Raw genomic sequence first — 19,659 nt, 5'->3', positions numbered from 1 at the left:
TAGAAGAATGGCTTCTTGTCAGTCTCCACTAACAAAAATAGGCAACACCAAGTCAGCTACTCCTCAGCATAGTTATGTCCGTCGCAGCCTTCTTGGGTTTCAGGAGGCACAAACAAACTTTATCACAATTATGGTGAAATGCTGAACACCTGCAAATAATTTTCATCGTAGTGGTTAATTGAAAAGCTCTGCGGCATACTTCTTGGAACAAGCCAGTTACCTGTGCCCACGCAAAGAGGAGTATATAGAACCATGGTGGATTTCCAGCTGATGAAGTAAAGGATTATTAAAGGAACGGGATGCCCATGGGGATCATCGTTAATTCTCTAAAACAGAATCCGCCCTTTTCTCCTGCCAAACACCTGCCCACTTCTCCTCTCTGGTTATAATAAAAACTAACCAGCGAACTGACAGAGGGCCTGACCCCCCCATCCACATCGACCACACAAAAAAAAACCGTACCCTCCAGCTACTAATTATAATGCTAACTTGCAAAATTTCCCTGCATTTTAAAACAATGGAAAAATGTGGTGGGATGATACTTAGAAGAATGGCTTCTTGTCTGTCTCCACTAACAAAATTAGGCAACACCAAGTCAGCTACTCCTCAGCATAGTTATGTCCGTCGCAGCCTTCTTGGGTTTCAGGAGGCACATACAAACGTTATCACAATTATGGTGAAACGCTGAAAACCTGCAAATAATTTTCAACGTACTGGTTAATTTGAAAACTCTCCAGCATACTTCTTGGAACAAGCCAGGTACCTGTGCCCACGTATAGAGGAGTATATGGAAACATGGTGGAATCCCAGCTGATGAAGCAAAGGATTCTTAAAGGAATGAGATGACCATGCGGATCCTGTTTAATTCTCTGAAACAGAATCCGCACTTTTCACCTGCCAAACTCATGCCCACTACTCTTCTCTGGGGATAATAAAAACAAACCAGCGATTTGACAGAGGGCCTGAATGTGGGGAGTTAGCTATGCTCCCCGCAAAGAGGTCCTTTTCTCTTTGCTCTGATCAGATCTCTAAGTTGACTACGCCAGTTTGCAGGGAGTTAGCTACGCTCCCTGCAAAGAGGTTTTTTCTTCCGATCAGGTCTCTCAGGCCGGGGTCATCGCAAAGGATGAAAAATATAGTAGGAAACAGAAATAAAAATATAAAGTAATGGCAATAATAATACACAGAGCCAAAGATATAGTTTATAAAGTGAAAGTTTATGAAAATAGATAAAGAAGGGTATCCGGATGGAAATATTTTACCCGCATCAAATATTTCCCCGACTGAAACTCCACACAGGTATTATATAGGGTACATACAGGCTCCGGTTGCCAAGGGCAACGGGATTTTGATACTAACAGGCAGTTTGTTTTAGGGTCAAAGTCTCCTAAAAGTCTACTACAGATCCTTTAACTAACTCTAACTAGGGGAACAATGGGTTATAAAATCTTCTTGGGGCAAACTTCTAAGTTTTATGATAAGGCTATTACTTTAGCAACAAACAGAGACATCTTGGCTCTGGTGATTGTGTTCTTGGAGACAGAGATGATCCCAGAAGTCAACATGGGCTGTGCTTTGTGTTAATTACTTGAACCGCATGGTTCCATCTGGGCCCGGCTTGGGCATTAGCATATCTATCTGATTAGCTCTCATCTCCGGGGGTCCACCTGTCAGCAGCACCAGCAACCTTTGGTCCTAAGGGAGGCCTGCCTTGTCTTTCAAAACAGGTGAGAACCAAAGGCCCAGTTTACAGCTGTCTCCTTGAGATGCAGCTTCTACTGACCAGCAAGACGCCCTCCTGAGACGAGGCAGCTTTTGAACTAACACGTTTATCTTTTCCTTAAGGCAAAGCCTTATTTGACTTCTGAAATCAAATCTTGTCTCCAGAAATACAGGGGACATTTCTACAACTCAGTATTCTTAGGCTCAACACCTGAACACCCATCCTGACCGACCCCACAAAAAAAAAAGTACCCTCCAGCTACTAATTATAATGCCAATTTGCAAAATTTCCCTGCATTTTTAAACAATGGAGAAATGATGGTGGGATGATACTTAGAAGAATGGCTTCTTGTCAGTCTCCACTGACAAAAATAGGCAACACCAAGTCAGCTACGCCTGAGCATAGTTATGTCCATAGCAGCCATATTTGGTTTCAGTAGGCATATACACACGTTATCACAATTATGGTGAAACGCTGAAAACCTGCAAAGGATTTTCAACATACTGGTTAATTGAAAAGCTCTGAGGCATACTTCTTGGAACAAGCCAGTTTCCTGTGCCCACGCATAGAGAAGTATATAGAACCATGGGGGATTCCCAGCTCATGAAGCAAAGGATTCTTAAAGGAACGGGATTACCATGCGGATCCTGTTTAATTCTCTGAAACAGATCCGCAGTTTTCACCTGCCATACTAATACCCACTTCTCCTCTCTGGGGATAATAAAAACAAACCAGCGAACTGACAGAGGGCCTGACCAACACATCCACACCGACCCCACAGGAAAAAAAAAAAAAACACCGTAGCCTCCAGCTACTAATTATAATGCTAACTTGCAAAATTTTCCTGCATTTTTAAACAATGGAAAAATGATGGTGAGATGATACTTAGAAGAATGGATTCTTGTCAGTCTCCACTAACAAAAATAGGCAAAACCAAGTCAGCTACGCCTCAGCATAGTTATGTTCGTGGCAGCCATCTTGGGTTTCAGGAGGCACAAACAAACGTTATCACAATTATGGTGAAACGCTGAACACCTGCAAATAATTTTCAACGTAGTGGTTAATTGAAAAGCTCTGCGGCATACTTCTTGGAACAAGCCAGTTACCTGTTCCCATGCAAAGAGGAGTATATAGAACCATGGTGGATTTCCAGCTGATGAAGTAAAAGATTATTAAAGGAACGGGATGAGCATGGGGATCATCGTTAATTCTCTGAAACAGAATCCTCCCTTTTCACCTGCCAAACACATGCCCACTTCTCCTCTCTGGGGATAATAAAAACTAACCAGTGAACTGACAGAGGGCCTGACCCCCCCCATCCACATCGACCACACACACAAAAAAAACTGTACCCTCCAGCTACTAATTATAATGCTAAGTTCCACAATTTCCCTTCATTTTTAACCAACGGAAAAATGATGGCGGCATGATACTTAGAAGAATGGCTTCTTGTCAGTCTCCACTAACAAAAATCGGCAAAACCAAGTCAGCTACGCCTCGGCATAGTTATGTCTGTGGCAGCCATCTTGGGTTTCAAGGCACATACAAACGTTGTCGCAATTATGATGAAACGCTGAACACCTGCAAATAATTTTCAATGTACTTTTTATTTGAAAACCTCTGTGGCATACTTCTTGGAACAAGCCAGTCACCTGTGCCCACCCATACGGGAGTATATAGAACCATGGTGGTTTCCCAGCTCATGAAGCAAAGGATTCTTAAAGGAAGCGGATGACCATGCGGATCCTGTTTAATTCTTTAAACAGAATCCGCACTTTTCACCTGCCAACAACATGCCCACTTCTCCTCTCTGGGGATAATAAAAAGAAACCAGCGGACATCTAGAAGGCCTTGCACCCCCATCCACACCGACACCACAAAAAAAAAAAAAAGTACCCTCCAGCTACTAATTATAATGCTAACTTGCACAATTTCCCTGCATTTTTAAACAATAGAAAAATCATGGTGGGATTATACTTAAAAGAATGGCTTCTGGTCAGTCTCCACTGACAAAAATAGGAAACACCAAGTGAGCTACGCCTCAGCATAGTTATGTCGGTGGCAGCCATCTTGGGTTTCAGCAGGCACATACAAACCTTATCACAATTATTGTGAAACGCTGAAAACCTGCAAATAATTTTCAACGTAGTGGTTAATTGAAAAGCTCTGCGGCATACTTCTTGGAACAAGCCAGGTACCTGTGCCCACGCATAGAGGAGTATATAGAACCATGGTGGATTCCCAGCTGATGAAGCAAAGGATTCTTTTTTTTTTTTTTTTGTTGAGACAGAGTCTCAATTTGTTGCCCAGGCTAGAGTGAGTGCCGTGGCGTCAGCTTAGTTCACAGCAACCTCAGACTCCTCGGCTTAAACGATCCTACTGCCTCAGCCTCCCGAGTAGCTGGGACTACAGGCATGCGCCACTATGCCCGGCTAATTTTTTCTATATAGATTTTTAGTTGTCCATATAATGTCTTTCTATTTTTAGTAGAGACGGGGTCTCGCTCTTGCTCAGGCTGGTCTCGAACTCCTGACCTCGAGCGATCCAGCCGCCTCGGCCTCCCAGAGTGCTAGGATTACAGGCGTGAGCCACCGCGCCCTTCCAGGATTCTTAAAGGAACGGGATGACCATGCGAATGCTGTTTAATTCTCTGAAAGAGTATCCGCACTTTTCAGCTGCCATCAAATGCCGACTTCCCCTCTCTGGGGATAATAAAAACAAACCAGCAAATTTATAGAGGGCCTGACCCCCCCATCGACACCGACCCGACGAAAAAAAAAAAAAAGCGTACCCTCCAGCTACTAATTATAAAGCTAACTTGCAAAATTTCCCTGCATTTTTTAACAATGGAAAAATGACGGTGGGCTTATACTTAGAATGGCTTCTTGTTAGTCTCCGCTGACAAAAATAGGCAACACCAAGTCGGCTACACCTCAGCATAGTTATGTCCGTGGCAGCCATCTTGGGTTTCAGGAGGCACATACAAACGTTATTACAATTAGGGTGAAATGCTGAAAACCTGCAAATAATTTTCAACTTACTGGTTAATTGAAAAGCTCTGAGGCATACTTCTTGGAACAAGCCAGTTACCTGTGCCAACGCATAGAGTAGTATATAGAACCATGGTGGATTCCCAGCTGATGAAGCAAAGGATTCTTAGAGGAATGGGATGACCATGTGGATCCTGTTTAATTCTCTGAAATAGAATCCACACTTTTCACCTGCCAAACACATGCCCACTTGTCCTCTCTGGGGATAATAAAAGAAAACCAGCGAACTCACAGAGGGCCTGAAACGCCCATCCACTCCTACCCCACAAAAAAAGAAAAAAAAATACGTACCCTACATCTAATTATAATACTAACTTGCAAAATTTCCCTCCATTTTTACGCAATGGAAAAATGATGGTGGGATGATACTTAGAAGAATGTCTTCTTGTCAGTCTCCACTAACAAAAATAGGCATCAACAAGTCAGCTATGCCTCAGCATATTTATATCCGTGGCAGCCATCTTGGGTTTAAGGAGGCACATTCAAACGTTATCACAATTACGGTTAAACATGCTAAAAACCTGACAATTCTAAAAGTACTGGTTAATTCAAAAGCTCTGTCGCATACTTCTTGGAACAAGCCAGTTACCTGTGCCCATGCAAAGAGAGGTCTAGAGAACCATGGTGGATTCCCAGGTGATGAATCAAAGGATTCTTAAAGGAACAGGCTCAAAAGTGCAGATCCTGTTTCAGTCTAAGTGTGAAACAGGATCCGCACATTTTGCCTGCAACACACATTCGCCCTTCTCATCTCTAGGGATAACAAAAACAGCCCATCGGATTTACAGATGCCCTGCCCCCGGCCCCCACCACCCCACACAAAATAGTCTGCTCCAGCGACTCGTCCTTATGCTATCTGGTGAAAGGTCATAAGCCTTTTAAAAAACTGGAGATAGGATGGTAGAATTATACCTAAAAGACTGGCTTATTGCCAGATTCCCATACCAAGTATTGGCAACAGCAAGTGACGTAGGCCTCAGCATAGGTTTGTCCATGGCAGCCATCTTGGGTTTAAGGAGACACAGATGAACCTTATAACAATTATAATAAAAGGTGCTGCGAAAGCTGTTAAATAATTCTCATGGTAGTGGTTATTTCAAAAGCTCTGCGGCATACTTCTTTGAACTAGCCAGTTAACTGGGCCCACGCATAGTGCGGTGTAGAGAACTATGGTGGATTCCCAGCTGATGAAGCAAAGGATTCTTAAAGGAACAGGATGAACATGCGGATCCTGTTTCATACTCTGAAACAGGATCTGCACTTTTCACCTGCCAAACACATGCCCACTTCTCCTCTCTGGGGATAATAAAAAGAAACCACAGAACTGGCGGAGGGCTTGCCGCACCAGCCCCCAGACCCCACATAAAAACTTCCCGTCCAGCGACTCCTTGTTATTCTAACTGCCAAAAGGTGCTCTGACTTTTAAAATAGTGGAGAAGGATGGTGAAATGATACTTAAAAGAATGTATTCTTTCCAGTCTCCAGTACCAAGGATCGGCCACACAAAGTGAGCTCGGCCTCAGCATAGTTTTGTCCATGGCAGCCATCTCGAGACGAACCTTATGACAATTATGATGAAAGGTGCTGCAAAACCTGGCAAATAATTCTCAACGTAGTGGTTTTTTCAAAAGCTCTGTGGAATACTTCTTGGAACCCGGCAGTTTTCTGGGCCCACGCATAGAGGGGTCTAGAGAACCATGATGGATTCCCAGGTGATGAATCAAAGGATTCTTAAAGGAACAGGCTGAAAAGTGCGGATCCTGTTTCAGTCTGAGACTGAAACACTATATGCACTTTTTGCCTGCAACACACATGCCCACTTCTCCTCTCTAGGGATAATAAAAACAATCAATCGGATTGACAGATGTCCTCCCCCGCCCCCCAACACTGTACACAAAAAGTCCCCTCCAGCGACTCATCCTTATGCTATCTGGCGAAAGGTCCTCTGCGTTTTAAAATAATGAAGATAGGATGGTGGAATTATACTTAAAATACTGGCCTTTTGCCAGACTCCCATACCAATTATTGGCAACAGGAAGTGACCTAGGTGTCAGCATAGGTTTGTCCGTGGCTGCCATCTAGGGTTTTAGGAAGCACAGATGAACCTTATCAAAATTATGGTAAAAGTGCTGGAAAAGCTGGCAAATAATTTCCATAGTAGTGGTTATTTCAAAAGCTCTGAGGAAAACTTCTTGGAACCAGGCAGTTTTCTGTGTGCACTAAAAGAGGGGTCTAGAGAACCATGGTGGATTCCCAGCTGATGAAGCAAAGGATTCTTAATGGAACGGGGTGAAAAGTGCAGATCCTGTGTCTGTCTAAGACTGAAACAGGACGCACACTTTTCACCTGCCACACACATGCCCACTTTTCCTCTCTGGGGATAATAAAAACAAACCAGCGAACTGACAAAGGGCCTGCCCCCCTTCCACCCACGCAGATCCCCCCCAAAAAAATTCCCCTCCAGCTACTAATTATTATGCTAACTTGCAAAATTTCCCTGCATTTTTAAACAATGGAGAAAGGACGGTGGAGTGATACTTAGAAGAATGGCTTCTTGTCAGTCTCCACTAACAAAAATAGGCAACACCAAGTCAGCTACACCTCAGCATAGTTATGCCCGTGGCAGCCATGTTGGGTTTAAGGAGGCACATACAAACTTTATCATAATTATGGTGAAACGTGCTGAAAACCCGGCAAATAATTCTCAACGTACTGTTTAATTCAAAAGCTCTGTGGCATACTTCTTGGAAGAAGCCAGTTACCTGGGCCCACGCATAGAGGGGTCTAGAGAACCATGGTGGATTCCAAGGTGATGAATCTAAGGATTCTTAAAGGAACAGGCTGAAAAGTGCAGATCCTGACTGAAACAGGATTCTGACTTTTTGCCTGCAACACACATGCCCACTTCTCCTCTCTAGGGATAACAAAAACAACCCATCGGATTGACAGATGGCCTGCCCCCGCCCCCCACCACCCCACACAAAATCGTGCCCTCCAGCGACTGATCCTTATGCTATCTGGCAATACGTCCTCTGCCTTTTAAAATAATGGAGATAGAATGGTGGAATTATACCTAAAAGACTGGCTTATTGCCAGACTCCCATACCAAGTATTCGCAACAGCAAGTCACCTAGGCCTCAGCACACGTTTGTCCCTGGCAGCCATCTTGGGTTTAAGGAGGCACAGATGAACCTTATCACAATTATGGTGAAAGGTGCTGCAAAAGCGGTCAAGTAATTCTCATGGTAGTGGTTACTTGAAAAGCTCTGCGGCATAATTCTTTGAACTAGCCAGTTAACTGGGCCCACGCATAGAGCAGTCTAGAGGCCCATGGTGGATTCCCAGCTGATGAAGCAAGGGATTCTTAATGGAACGGGGTGAAAAGTGCGGTTTCTGTTTCAGTCTAAGACAGAAACGGGATCCGAACTTTTCACCTGCCACACACATGCCCACTTCTCCGGTCTGGAGAAAATAAAAACAATCCAGCGAACTGACAGAGGGCCTGCGCCCCCCACCCACACCGACCCCACAAATAAAAATGTCCCCTCCAGCTACTAATTATTATGCTAACTTGCAAAGGTTTCCGTGCATTTTAAAATAATGGGGAAAGTATGGTGGAATGATACTTAAAAGAATGGCCTCCTTCCAGCCTCCAGTAACAAGTGTCGTGAAATCCAAGTGACCTAGGCCTCAGCATAGTTTTCTCCGTGGCAGCCATCTTGTGTTTAAGGAGGCACAGACGATCCTTATCACAATTATGGTGATATGTGCTGCAGAAACTGGCAAATAATTCTACACGTAGTGTTTATCTCAAAAGCTGTGCAGCATACATCTTGGTACAGGCCAGTTCATGGGCCCATGCATGGAGGGTTCTAAGGAACCATGGTGGATTCCCAGCTGATGAATCAAAGGATTTTTAATGGAACCAGCTGAAAAGTGCGGATACTGTTTCAGTCTAACTGAAACAGGATCCGCACATTTCACCTGCCACAAATATATCCACTTCCCTGTCTGGGCATAATAAACACAAACAACCAGACTGACAGAGGGACTGTCCCCCAAACCACCCCGATCCCACCCAAAAACATCCCCTCCGTTGACTCATCCTTATGCTAACTGCCGAAAGTTGCTCACCTTTTAATATAAGGGAGAAAGGATGGTGCAATGATAATTAAAAGACTGGATTCTTGTCAGACTCCCGTACCAAGTATTGGCAACACCAAGCGAGAGAACCCTCAGTATAGGTTTGTCCATGGAAGCCATCTAGGGTTTAAGGAAGCACAAATGAACCTTATCAAAATTATGGTAAAAGTGCTGGAAAAGCTGGCAAATAATTTCCATGGTAGTGGTTATTTCAAATGCTCTGTGGCATACTTCTTTGAACTAGCCTGTTAAGTGGGCCCACACATAGTGGGGTGTAGAGAACTATGGTGGATTCCCAGCTGATGAAGCAAAGGATTCTTAAAGGAACAGGATGAAAAGTGCCGATCCTGTATCAGTCTAAGACTGAAACAGGATCCACACTTTTCACTTGCCACACACATGTCCACTTCTCCTCTCCGGGGATAATAAAAACAAACCACTGGACTGACAGAGGGCCTGGCTCTGCCTCTCCCACCCCACACAAAAACGTTTCCTCCAGCGACTCATCCTTAAGCTAAATGGCAATAGGTGCTCTGCCTTTTAAAATAGTTGTGAAAGGAAGGTGGAATGATACTTAAAGGAATGGCTTCTTGCCACGGACCAGTACCAATTATCGGCAACTCCAAGGGAGATTGGCCTAACCGTAGTTTTTTCTGTGGAAGCCAGCTTGGGTTTCAGGATGCACTGCCTAACCTTTTCACAATCATTGTGAAAGTTGCTGCAAAAACTGGCAAATAATACTCAATGTAGTGGTTATTTCCAAAGCTCTGCGGCATACTTCTTGGAACTAGCCAGTTACCTGGGCCCACGCTCAGGGAGGTCTAGAGAACCATGGTGGATTCCCAACTGATGAATTAAAGGATTCCAAAAGGAACAGGCTCAAAAGCGGAGATACTGTTTCAGACTGAAACAGGATCCAAAGTTTTCACCTGCCACATACATGCCCGCTTCTCCTCTCTGGGAATAATAAAAACAAACCACCGGACTGACAGAGGGCCTGCCCTCCCACACACACCCAACCCCACACAAAAAGCCGCTCCAGTGACTCATCTTTATGCTAACTGGCTAAAGGTGCACTGCCTTTTAAAATAATGGAGAAAAGACGGTGGAATTGTACTTAAAAAAAATGGCTTCTTGCCAGGCTCCAGTAAAATGTATCGGTACACCAAGGGAGCTAGGCCTCAGCATAGTTTTGTCCGTGGCAGCCTGCTTGGGTTTAAGGAGGCACAGATGAACCTTATCACAATTATGGTCAAAGGTGCTGCAAAAACTGGCAAACAATTCTCAACGTAGTGGTTATTTCAAAAGCTCTACGGCATACATCTTGGAACTAGCCAGTTACCTGGGCCCACACATAGAGGGGTCTCGACAGCCATGGTGGATTCCCAGCTGATGAATCAAAGGATTCGTAAAGGAACTGGCTGAAAAGTGTGGATCCTGTTTCAGTCTAAGACTGAAACAGGATCCGTACTTTTCACCTGCCACACACATGCCCACCTCTCCTCTTTGGGCATAATAAAGACAAACCACCAGACAGACAGAGAGCCTTCCCCTCAACGCACCACCCGACCCCACTCAAAAACGTCCCCTCCAGCAACTCATTCTTATGATAACTGGAAAAAGGTGTTCTGCCTTTTAAAATGATGGAGAAAGGATGGTGGAATGACTCTTAATAGCATGGCTTCTTGCCAGGCTCCAGTACCAACTATCGGCAACACCAAGTGAACTAGGCCTCAGCATAGTTTTGTCCGCCCCAGCCATCTTGGGTTGAAGGAGGCACGGACGAACCTTATCACAATTATGGTGAAAGGTGGTGCAAAAACTAGCAAATAATTCTCAACGTAGTGGTTATTTCAAAAGCTCTGTGGCATACTTCTTGGAACTAGCCAGTTACCTGGGCCCACGCATAGAGGTCTTTAAAGAACCATGGTGTATTCCCAGCTGATGAATCAAACGATTCTTTTTTGTTTGTTTGTTTGTTTGTTAGCTCATTATGGGGGTACAAAAGATCAGGCTATATACATTCCCCATGCCTCCCCTTTCCCCCGATTCTGAGCTTCAATTTTGTCCATTCCCTAGTCAGTGCACATCACATTCATCATGTAGGTGTGCACCCCTCCTCTCCCCCACCCCATCTCCCCCAGTTAGAACTTGAAGGGTGTCCATTCCCCAGGCAGTGCACATCACATTCATCAAGTAGGTATACACCCATCCCTTCCACCCGGCCCCAACCTCTGTCCGATACCCAATTGGTGTTGTTCCCAAATGTGCACTCAGGGAAACCAATTTGCTGGTGAGTACATGTGGTGCTTATTTTTCCATTCTTGGGATACTTCACTTAATAGAATGGGATCCAGCTCTCTCCAGGAGAACCAAAGAGATGCCATATCGCCATTATTTCTAATAGCTGAGTAATATTCCATGGTATACATATACCACATTTTGCTAATCCATTCATGAATTGATGGGCATTTGGGTTGTTTCCACATCTTTGTGATTGTGAATTTTGCTGCTATAATCATTCAGGTGCAGGTGTCTTTTTTATAGAATGACTTTTGTTCTTCTGGGTAGATGTCCAATAATGGAATTGCTGGATCGAATGGTAGGTCTACTTGAATCTGTTTAAGGTATCTCCACATTGCTTTCCACAGGGGCTGCACTAGTTTACAGTCCCACCAGCAGTGTATGAATGTACCTATCTCCCCACACCCACACCAACATGTATAGTTTTGGGACTTTTTGATAAAGGCCATTCCCACTGGAGTTAAGTGATATCTCATTGTGGTTTTGATTTGCATTTCCCTGATGATTAGAGATGTTGAACACTTTTTCATATGTTTGTTAGCCATTTTTATATCTTCTTTTGAAAAATTTCTATTTATGTCCTTTGCCCACTTTTTGATAGGGTTGTTTGATTTTTTCTTACTGATTTTCCTGAGTTCTAAATAGATTCTTGTTATCAGTCCTTTATCTGATGTGTAGTATGCGAAAATTTTTTCCCATTCTGTAGGTTGTCCATTTACTCTCGTGACTGTTTCTTTGGCTGTGCAGAAGCTTTTTAATTTGATCAGGTCCCATTTATTTATTTTTGTTGTTGCTGTGATTGCTTTAGGGGTCTTCTTCATAAATTCTTTGCCTAGGCCAATGTCTGTAAGAGTCTTTCCTACATTTTCTTCTAGAATTCTAATAGTTTCTGACCTTAGGTTTAAGTCTGTTAACCACTGTGATTTGATTTTTGTGAGGGGTGAGAGTTATGTGTCCTGTTTTAGTCTTCTACATGTGGATATCCAGTTTTCCCAGCACCATTTATTAAATAAGGAATCTTTTCCCCAGAGTATGTTTTTGTCTGCTTTGTCAAAGATTAGATGGCTATATGAGGATGGTTTTATATTGGGATTTTCTGTTCTGTTCCACTGGTCTGTGTCCCTGCACTTGTGCCAGTACCAGGCTGTTTTAAGAACCACAGCCTTGTAGTATAGTTTGAAGTCTGGCAAATTAATACTTCCCATTTTGTTTTTGTTGTTTAAGATTGCTTTTGCTAAACGGGGTCTTCCCTGGTTCCATACAAAGCGTAAAATTATTTTTCCTATGTCTGTGAAAAAAGATGTTGGTAATTTAATAAGGATTGCATTGAATCTGTAGATAACTTTGGGCAGTATAGACATTTTAACAATGTTGATTCTACCGATCCATGAGCATGGTATGGTTTTCCACCTATTTACATGTTCTGCAATTTCCTTCCTCAGTGTTTCATAGTTCTCCCTATAGAGGTCCTTTACCTCCTTAGTTAAATAAATTCCTAGGTATTTTATTTTCTTTGTTGCTATTTTGAAGGGTATTGAGTCCTTAATTTGGTTTTCCATTTGACTGTTATTGGCATATATGAATGCCTCTGATTTGTGTGTATTGATTTTGTATCCTGAGACTTTACTGAATTCATTGATCAATTCCAGGAGTCTCTTGGTTGAAACCTTGGGGTTTTATAGATATAACATCATATCATCAGCAAAGAGTGAGAGTTTGATCTCTTCTGTCCCTATTTCAACTCCCTTGATTCTGCTCTCTTGCCTGATAGCTCTTGCAAGGACTTCCAATACTATGTAGAAAAGTAATGGGGACAGTGGTAAGCCTTGTCTGGTTCCAGTTTGAAGTGGGAATGCTTTCAGTTTTTCCCCATTCAGTATGATGTTGGCTGAGGGTTTGTCGTATATGGCTTGTATCATTTTTATATAGGCCCCATCTATGCCTATTTTGTTAAGTGTTCTTATCATAAAAGGGTGTTGAATTTTGTCAAATGCTTTCTCTGCATCTATTGAGAGGATCATCTGATCTTTATTTTTGCTTCTATTTATGTGATGAATTACATTCCCATATGTCAAACCATCCCTGCATCTCTGGGATGAAGCCCACTTGGTCGTGATGGATTATTTTTTTGATAAGCACTTGGATTCGATTTGTTAGAATTTTATTGAGAATTTTTGCATCTATATTCATAAGAGAAATTGGTCTATAGTTCTCTGTTTTAGTTGCATCCTTTCCTGGATTTGGTATCAGGATTATGTTGGCTTGGTAAAAAGTGTTGGGGAGAATCCCATCCTTCTCTATATTGGAGAATAGTTTATGTACGATGGGCACCAGTTCTTCTTTGTAGGTATGGTAGAATTCAGGTGTGAACCCATCTGGTCCAGGGCTTTTCTTTTTGGGAAGGTTTTTTATTGCTGTTTCAATTTCAGATCTAGATATCGGTCTATTCAGGAATTCTATTTCTTCCTGGTTGAGCCTGGGAAGGCTGTGTGTTTATAAGAATTTGTCCATTTCCTCCAGGTTTTCTAATTTGTGTGCATAAAGATTTTTGTAGAATTCATAGATGATATCATGTATCTCTGTGGCATCAGTCGTGATTACTCCTTTCGTGTTCCTGATCGAGGTTATAAGAGATTTTTCTTTTCTGCTCTTGGTTAGTTTAGCCAGAAGTGTGTCAATTTTGTTTATTTTTTCAAAGAACCAACTTTTGGTTTTATTAATCTCCGTTATGGTTTGGTTTAATCTCCCTTATGCTCCCTTATGGTCCTTTTCATTTAGTTCTGATTTAATCTTAATAATTTCCTTCTGCTGGGTTTGGGTTTGGTCTCTTCTTTCTTCTCCAGCTCTTTGAGTCTATTCATTAGATTGTCTATTTGTAAGTCTTCTGTCTTTTTGGTATAGGCATTTATGGAAATAAATTTTCCTCTCAGGACTGCTTTAGCTGTGTCCCACAGATTTTGATAAGTTGTATCTCCTTTGTCGTTTAATTCAAAGAATCTTTTGATTTCTGACTTGATTTCTTCATTTATAAAATGATTGTTCAGGAGAAGGTTATTTAGCTTCCATGACTTTGAGTAGAAATGAGGATTTCTGTTAGGGTTCATTGTTACTTTTATTCCACTGTGATCCGAGAAGCTGCATGGTATTATTTCTATATTTTTAAATTTTTTAAGACATTCTTTATGTCCTAAGATATGGTCAATCTTGGAGAATGTCCCATGAGCTGATGAGAAGAACTTATATTCAGTGGTATTTGGGTAGAATGTCCTGTAGATGTCAGTCAGGCCCATTTGTTCTAGCATTCTATTTACGTCCAATATTTCTTTGTTTATTTTTTGTTTGGAGGATCTGTCTTGAACTGTCAGTGGCGTGTTAAAATCTCTGGCTACTAAAGTGTTGTTATCTATCATTTGGTTCAGATCAAGTAGGGTTTGCTTTATGAATCTGGGTGCACCTAGATCGGGTGCATATATGTTAAGTATAGTTATGTCTTCTTGTTGAATTGTACCCTTCACCAGTATATAGTAACCATCTTTGTCTTTCTTTACTTTTGTTGATTTAAAAACTACGTTATCGGAGATTAGAACTGCCACGCCAGCTTTCTTTTGGGTTCCATTTGCTTGGAATATTGATTTCCACCCTTTTATTTTCAGTCTAAATGCATCCTTGCAGGTTAGATGAGTTTCCTGAAGACAGCAGATACTTGGCTTATATCTTTTTTATCCATTGGGCCAGTCCATGTCTCTTGAGTGGGGAATTCAATCCATTCACATTTAATGAGAGAACTGATAAGCGAGACAGATTGCTGTTCCTCATGTTGGGTTGAATTTCATTGATCTGTTTTCTCTCTTGAGCCATTATGATAACTGTGTTTTCATATTTATCTCTTGATTAGTGTTACATTCGAGGGTCCTTCTTGTGCTGGACCACGTGTAACTCTGTTTTGAATACTTCTTGGAAAGCTGCTCTTGTCTTGGTGAATTCTCTGAGTTTTTGTTTATCTGAGAATGTCTTAATTTCACCTTCATATATAAAACTGAGCTTATCTGGGTACAGGATTCTAGGCTGGGCATTATTCTGTTTCAGAAGAGTGAGAATGGGGCTCCAATCTCTTCTTGCTTGTAAGGTTTCAGTTGAGAAATCTGGCGTGATTCGGATGGGCTTTCCTTTGTATGTTACTTGTTTCTTTCTCCTTACAGATTGAAGAAGGGCCTCGTTAGTGGATATTTTGGTCAGTCTGATAACTACATGACGTGGTGTCTTCCTATTTGGTATGAATCTCTCAGAGGTTCTTTGAGCTTCTTGAACCTGTGTATCTAGAGATTTGGCAAGGCCTGGGAAATTTTCCTCAATTATATCTTCAGATACTTTATTCAACCCTTGCTTATTGTCTTCTTCACCCTCAGGAATGCCGATAACTCTCACGTTAGGCTTCTTCACATAATCCCACATTTCTTGTAGACTATGATTATTTCTCATGTTTCTTTGTTTTAACTCTGTGACTGCCTTATTTAATTGGAAAGTGTTATCTTCGATCTCTGAGATTCTTTCTTCTGTTTGATCTACCCTGCTCTTGAGACTTTCCACTGTGTTTTGTAGCTCCTTGAATAAATTTTTCATTTCCAGGAGTTCAGTTTGATTTTTCTTCAGTATTTCAATTTCTTTGGTGAATTTTTCTTCCAAGTCCTGGATCTTTTTTGTGGTTTCTTTGTGTTGATTATCCATTTTTTCTTGCATAATGTTCAGCGTATTTATGATCCATGTTTGAAATTCTTCCTGTGACATGTTGCTATTTGGAATCTGCTTTGTGTTAATTGGTGGAGAACTAGTAATCCTCTTTGAGGGCATGGTTTCAGCTTGATTCTTTATACTCCTAGAGTTCCTTCGCTGAGCCCTTCCCATCTGAATGAATCCTTAAGATCCCTTCTTTCAGCTTTAGTCTGGATAGGGGCACACTGTGAGTGCCAGGTAAGCTGCCTCCTCTGTCACTAGGGGGAGCCCTTCACATATTGTTCAGGATTTTGCTAGCTCCGCTGGGGGGGCTGCCCCTCTTCCTCTCCCGAGGTGGCTTCTGTCTCTCTCTGTGAGAAAGACAGTGGATAGGGAGAGTGGAGCGGTGCCCTCATTCGCCCAACGCCCCAGCCACTGCAGTTCCCGCGGGCGATGGTCTGCCCCACCCCAATGTCTGCAAGGTCCACGCTCTACTCTCTCGTGACTGGGGAACCACTCAGTGTTCACACAAAGGTGGAGCTCCTAGTCAGGGTCCATGGACTAGGGAAGGGAGCCGCCCAGGGAGCCGCCCGGTACCCAATCGCTCCTCAGCGTTTAGGCTGTGGACCCCGACAATGGCGGCCGCCCGTCTGCAGATCACTGTCACTGGGGTTGAATGCTCAGGGACCGGCAGAGGCCAGAGGAGCCGGGGACCGGGAGAATCCAGCCGCCCACCTATACGAGGCAGTTTGGCATCTGCTAGAGCCGGGACCAAAGCAGCCCCACCGCCCGCGTATAGGAGACAGTTGCTAGGTGCGTCAGCTGCGCACAGCACTCCAGGGTCCAAAATGCCTCCTGCCAATGTCTCCTCTCTGCAGAGCCCCACATCTCCCGTGGCGATTCTGCACCGACTTCAGGCAGATCCTCAATTGAGTGGGTGTGGAGGTCAGAGGGGGAACAAGATGCTTTCCTGTGGGGCTGAACCCACCCCACTCTCTGGTGAGGTGGGTACAGCTGTCCCGTGCTCCCTTCTCTATTGGCCATCCCGCACTCTCCAGATTTTGGTGATTTATTTCCCTAATCACCTCAGTCTTTTCTTGCTCTCTCTCTCTGTCCCACGCTGATTCTCCATGGATTCACACCACCGTTCTTGTGGGGAAGTGAACCTCTAGGGTTGTGGGCAGTGGGAGACCCATGCCTTCCACTCCAGGAGCACGAATCCAGGAGGTCACCACCATTCCACCATCATTGAGAATGAATCAAAGGAGTCTTAAAGGAACGGGCTGAAAAGTGCGGATCCTGTTTCAGTCTAAGTCTGAAACAGGATCCGCACTTTTCACCTGCCACACACATGCCCACTTCTCCTCTCTGGGCATAATAAAAACAAACCACTGGACTGACAGAGGGCTTGCCCCCCCCCCACACACCACACGACCCCACACAAAAACGTCCCCTCCAGTGACTCATTCTTATGCTAACTGGCAAACGGTGCTATGCCTTTTAAAATAATGGAAAAAGGATGGTGGAATGATACTTGAAATACTGGTTTTATTCCACGCTCCCGTACCAAGTATCGGCAACACCAAGTGAGCTAGGCCTCAGCATAGTTTTTTCCCTGGCAGCCATCTTGGGATTAAGGAGGCAGAGAAGTACCTTGTCACAATTATGGTGAAAGGTGCTGCAAAAACTGGCAAATAATTCTCCACGTAGTGGTTATTTCAAAAGCTCTATGGCATACTTCTTGGAACCAGCTAGTTACCTGGGGCCACGCATAGAGGGTTATAGAGAACCATGGTGGATTCACGGAAGAAGAGTCAAATGATTCTTAAAGGAACGGGCAGAAAATGTGGATCCTGTTTCAGTCTAAGACTAAAACAGGATCCGCACTTTTCACCTGCTGCACACATGCCAACTTCTCCTCTCTGAGGATTAAAAAAAAAAACACTGGACTGGCAGAGCGCCTGCCCCCTCACACACCACCTGACCCCACACAACAACGTGCCCTCCAGCAACTCATTTGCTAACTGGCAAAAGGTGCTCTGCCTTTTAAAACAATGGAAAAAGGTTGGTGGAATGATACTTAAAAGACTGGCTTCTTGCCAGGCTCCAGTACCAAGTATAGGCAATACCAAGTGAGGTAGGCCTCAGCATGGTTTTGTCCATGGCAGCCAGCTTGGTTTAAGGAGGCAGAGATGAACCTTGTCACAATTATGGTGAAAGGTGCTGCAAAAACTGGCAAATAATTCTCCACGTAGTGGTTATTTCAAAAGCTCTGCAGCATAATTCTTGGAAGTATCCAGTTAAAGGGTCCCACGCATTGAGGGGTCCAGAGAACCATGGTAGATAGCCAGGTGATGAATCAAAGGATTCTTAAAGAAACGGGCTGAAAACTGCTGATTCTCTTTCACCCTAAGACTGAAAGAGGATCAGCACTTTTCACCTGCCACACACATGCCCACTTCTCCTCTCTGGGCCTAATAAAAACAAACCGCCAGACTGAAAGATGCCCTGACCCCCAAACACCACCCGACCCCACAAAAAAAGTCCCTTCCAGCGATTCATTCTTATGCTAACTGCCAAAAGGTGCTCTGCCATTTAAAATAGTGGAGAAAGGATCATGGAATGATACTTAAAAAACTGGCTTCTTGCCAGGGTCCAGTACCAAGTATTGGCAACACCAAGTGAGCTATGCCTCAGCATAGTGTTTTCCATGGCAGCCATCTTGTGTTTAAGGATGCAGAGGCGAATCTTAACACAATTATTGTGAAAGGTGCTGCAAAAACTGGCAAATAATTCTCACCGTAGTAGTTATTTCAAAAGCTCTGCGGTATACTTCTTGGAACCAGCCAGTGTACTGGGTGCACTCATAGAGGGGTCTATAGAACCTTGGTAGAGTCCCAGCTGATGAATCAAATGATTCTTAAAGGAACAGGCTGAAAACTGCGGATCCTGTTCAGTCTAAGACTGAAACAGGATCTGCCCTTTTCACCTGCCACACACATACCCACTTCTCCTCTCTGGGCATAATAAAAACAAATCACCAGACTGACAGAGGGCCTGCCCCTCCACCACCCCCTGACTCGACATAAAAACATCCCCTCCAGCAACTCATTCTTATGCTCACTGGTGAAAGGTGCTCTGCCTTTTAAAATAATGGAGAAAGGATGGTGGAATGATACTTGAAAGAGTGGTCTCTTGCCAGGCTCCAATACCAAGTATCAGCAACACCAAGTTAGCTAGGCCTCACCATAGTTTTTTCCGTTGCAGCCATCTTGGATTTAAGGAGGGAGAGATGAACCTTATCACAATTATCGTGAAAGGTGCTGCAAAAACTGGCAAATAACTCTCAATGTAGTGTTTATTTCAAAAGCTCTGTGACATACTTCTTGGAACAAGCCAGTTACCTGTGCCCACGCATAGAGGGGTCTAAGACTGAAACAGGATCCACACTTTTGAACTGCCACACACATGCCCACTTCTCCTCTCTGGGGATAATATAAACAAACCACCATACTGACAGATGGTCTGCCTCCCACCACCCCCCCAACCCCACACGAAAACCTACCCTCCAGTGACTGATCCTTATGCTAAATGGTGAAAGGTGTTCTGCTTTTGTAAATAATGGAAAAAGGATGGTGCAATGATACTTAGAAGAATGGCTTCTTGCCAGGCTCCAGGATCAAGTATCGGCCACACCAAGTGAGCTGGGCCTCAGCATAGTTTTTCCAT

This window comes from Eulemur rufifrons, chromosome 27 (assembly GCF_041146395.1).
Source record: "Eulemur rufifrons isolate Redbay chromosome 27, OSU_ERuf_1, whole genome shotgun sequence".
Classification (NCBI taxonomy): domain Eukaryota; kingdom Metazoa; phylum Chordata; class Mammalia; order Primates; family Lemuridae; genus Eulemur; species Eulemur rufifrons.
The sequence above is the reverse complement of the archived record's forward strand: the minus strand, read 5'-3'. Positions refer to the sequence as shown.